Raw genomic sequence first — 3,876 nt, 5'->3', positions numbered from 1 at the left:
GGGGGTATAATCAATAGCAAATGGTTGATAAAAATTACAGAGCGAACTAAATGTTTAAAATTGAAGCGAATAGGATTTTGGGAAAATAGTACATGATATGCTGTGTTCGAAAGAATACAATGAGAAAATCTTCTAACTGCCTGTATGGGTGTATATACATATATATATATATTATATATATAATATATATAATAATAATATATATACATATATATTATATATATATTATAAATTGATATTTTATATATATTATAATATAATATATATATATTATGATACATATATATATATATATATATATTTAAATATAATATATATTATAATATATATATATATAATATATATATATATTATATATTTTAAATATAAATAGAATGCATATATATAGCATATAAATAAAATATATAATTAATATTTTATATATATATATATTTAATATAATAATATGAATATATATGTATATATAGTATAATAATTTATATAATATATATTATATATATATATCATAAATGTATTATATACATATATATAATATGTTTTCTCTCTCCTCTTCTCTTCCTTCTTCTCTCTCTCTTCTCTCTCTTCTCTCCTTCTCGCTTTTTTCTCTCCTTCTCTTTCTTTCCCTCTCTTCTTTTCTCTCCTTTTTGTTCTTCGCTTCTTTTTTTTCTCTCTCTGTCTTGTCTGCTCTCTCTCCTTTTCTTTTTTTTTTTTCTCATTTCTCACCTCTTCTACTGTCTATTTCTCTCTTTTCTGCTTCTGCATTCTTTCCATATTCTGTTCTCTCTTCTTCCCTTTTTTTTCCTGTCGGTACTCGGTTCTTTATGTTTCTTTTCTCTCCTTGTCTCTGTTGCACCCCTTCCCTTTTTTTTCTTTCTTTCTTTCTTTTCCTCTCCTTGTCTCTTCTCTCTCTCTTCTCTTCTTTGTCTCCTTCTTCCTCTCTTTTGTTCCTTTCTCTCTCTCTTTTTCTTCTTCCTCCTCTTCTCTCTTTTTTTTTTTTTTACTTCTCCTCCTCTGCTTCTCGTCTCGCTCATTTCCTTGCCTGTTTCCTTCTTCCTCCGTTCTCTTGTGTCTTCCTCTTTCTTTCGGCTCACGTTTCAAGAGGATCAAAGTAGGTCGCTTCCATCTTCAGTATCTTTACATACTGTTTTCTTGTCTTTCTCTATCCACTCTATGTCTTCTTTTTCCTTTCATTGCTCTATTTGCTCTCTTCTTCTCTTCTCGCTTCGTCTTGTCTTTCTTCTTTTCTTTGCCGGTTTTTTCCTTTTCCTCTTTTCGCTTTCTTGTCTCCCTTCCTCTCTGCTTATTGTTTCCTTTTTCTCTTCTTGGCTCTTTGTCTCCCTCTTCCTCCTTTGGTCTGTTGTCCCTCCTTCTCTCTTGGCCGTTTGTCTCCCTTTCCCTCCTCTTGGCTCTGTTTGTCTCCCTCCTTCCTCTCCTGGCTCTGTTGTTCCCCCTTTCCCTTCTTGGCTCTGTTTGTCTCCTCCTTCTCTTTTGGTCTGTTTGTCTCCCTCCTCCTCTTTTTGGCTCTGTTGTCTCCCCCTTTCCTCTCCTTGGCTTGTTGTCTCCCTCCTTCCTCTCTTGGCTCGTTTGTCTCCTCCTTCCTCTTCTTGCTTGTTTGTCTCCCTCCTCCTCTTTTTGGCTCTGTTGTCTCCCTCCTTCTTTTTGGCTCTGTTTGTCTCCCCCTTCCTTCCTGGCTCTGTTTGTCTCCCCTTCCTCTTTCTCGTTTGTCTCCCTCCTTCCTCTCCTTGGCTCTTTTTGTATCCTTCCTCTCTTGGCTCTGTTTGTCTCCCCCCTTTCCTCTCCTTGGTCTGTTTGTCTCCTCCTTCTCCTCTTGGCTCTGTTTGTCTCCCTCCTTCCTTCTTGGCTCTGTTTGTCTCCCTCCTTCCTCTCCTTGGCTCTGTTTGTCTCCCTCCTTCCTCTTTTGGGCTCTGTTTGTCCCCCCCTTTCCTCTCCTGGCTCTTTTTGTATCCCTTTCCTCCCCTTGGTCTGTTTGTTCCCTTCCCCCTCTTGGCTCTGTTTGTCTCCCTCCTTCCTTCCTTGGCTTGTTTGTCTCCCTCCTTCCTCTTCTTGGCTCTTTTTGTCTCCTCCTTCCTCTCCTTGGCTCTGTTTTGTCTTCCTCCTTCCTTTCTTGGCTCTTTTTGTCTCCCTTCCTCCTCTTGGCTCTGTTTGTCTCCCCTTCCTCCTTTTGGGCTTGTTTGTCTCCTCCTTCCTTTCTTGGCTCTGTTTGTCCCCCTCCTTCCTCTCTGGCTCTGTTTGTCTCCCTCCTTCCTCTCTTGCTCTTTTTTGTCTCCTCCTTCTCCCCTTGGCTCTGTTTGTCCCCTCCTTCCTCTTCTTGGCTCTGTTTGTCTCCCTCCTTCCTCTTCTTGGCTCTGTTTGTCTCCCCCCTTTCTTCTCTTGGCTCTTTTTGTCTCCCTCCTTCCTCTTCTTGGCTCTGTTTGTCTCCTCCTTCCTTTTCTTGGCTCTGTTTGTCTCCCTCCTTCCTCTCCTTGGCTCTGTTTGTCTCCTTCCCCCCTTTGGGCTCTGTTTGTCTCCCTCCTTCTTCTTGGCTCTGTTTGTCTCCCTCCTTCCTCCTTGGCTCTGTTTGTACCCCTTTCCCTCCTCTTGGCTCTGTTGTCCCCCTCCTTCCTCTTCTTGGCTCTGTTGGTCCCCTCCTTCCTCCTCTTCTGGGGTTTCCCCTTTCAAGAGGATCTAATATGGGTGCATTCCACCACCTGGTATCTTTACACTGGCGAGGTATTACGCGAAGATTTTCTGATAAAACATGTACACATTTTATCCCATGAACGAGGAACATTGTCTCACCGAATTTATTTTACCTTCCTCTTTTTCTTGTAAGTAGAGGAGCAATTTTTCTTACTCTCAATGAATGTACGTTCGAGGAAAAAAATATTCTTGTGCAGCGGGCTAATGGAGTCTCACGGGCTCCGTTCTGGGCGCTAAATTTTCTTGATTTTTAGCCTCTTTTTTAAAAACAACAGTAATTTTTGGGGAATGTATTTCCGCTCGGGGGAAATGGGACCATTTCGGCGCTTCAAGCATGGAGAAAATTCGGTCATTTGTGATGCGAGAGAGAAAAAAAAAAAAATAAGGAAGAGATACAAACCCCAGAAAGTGTGGTCGTGAGATTGACTCGTAGTATATTTAAAGCTAAAAAAATATCTGGCAACTGTTTTTATTTCTTCTCTCCGTTAGTGTCAGCCGCTCTCACCCGATGGCATCGCTCGAGTGTAACACAATCGCCCTGGGAATATCGGGTTCTGCTGTTTATATTTGCATCAATGATGCGGCATCCCTTGGCGAAAACAAACGAAGAGAGAGCTCGTCTGCTTTCCTGCCCTTTCTGCTTCTGGCAAAAGATTTTTTTTTTTTTTTTTTTAAATACACTGCCATCGAAGCACACGCATGCAGTGCCTGGAGACACGTATAAACTAGTCAATAAGTACAGAGTTTCTGATAAACCATTCCCGAAACAAATAAAACGAATTTTCTAGTTGGGTTTTCCCTTCACATATATACATACTTATAGCAATTATATGTATATGTATATATATATATATATTATATTATATATAATATAATATATATATATATATGTTGTGTGTGGTGTGTTGTGTGTATGTGTGTGTGTGTGTGTGTGTGTGTGTGTGTGTGTGTGTGTGTTGGGGTGTTATGTGTGCATCTATATATATATATTATATATAATATATATATATATATATATATATATATAATATGTTTGTGGGGTGTGTGTTGTGTGTGTGTGTGTTGTGTGTGTGTTTTGTGTTGTGTGTGTGTGTGTGTGTGTGTGTTTGTGTGTGTGTGTATGTGTGTGGTGTGTGTGTGTGTGGGGTGTGTGTGTGTGTGGGGTGGTGTGTGGTG

This window comes from Penaeus monodon, chromosome 9 (genome assembly GCF_015228065.2).
Source record: "Penaeus monodon isolate SGIC_2016 chromosome 9, NSTDA_Pmon_1, whole genome shotgun sequence".
Taxonomy (NCBI): Eukaryota; Metazoa; Arthropoda; class Malacostraca; order Decapoda; family Penaeidae; genus Penaeus; species Penaeus monodon.
The sequence above is the reverse complement of the archived record's forward strand: the minus strand, read 5'-3'. Positions refer to the sequence as shown.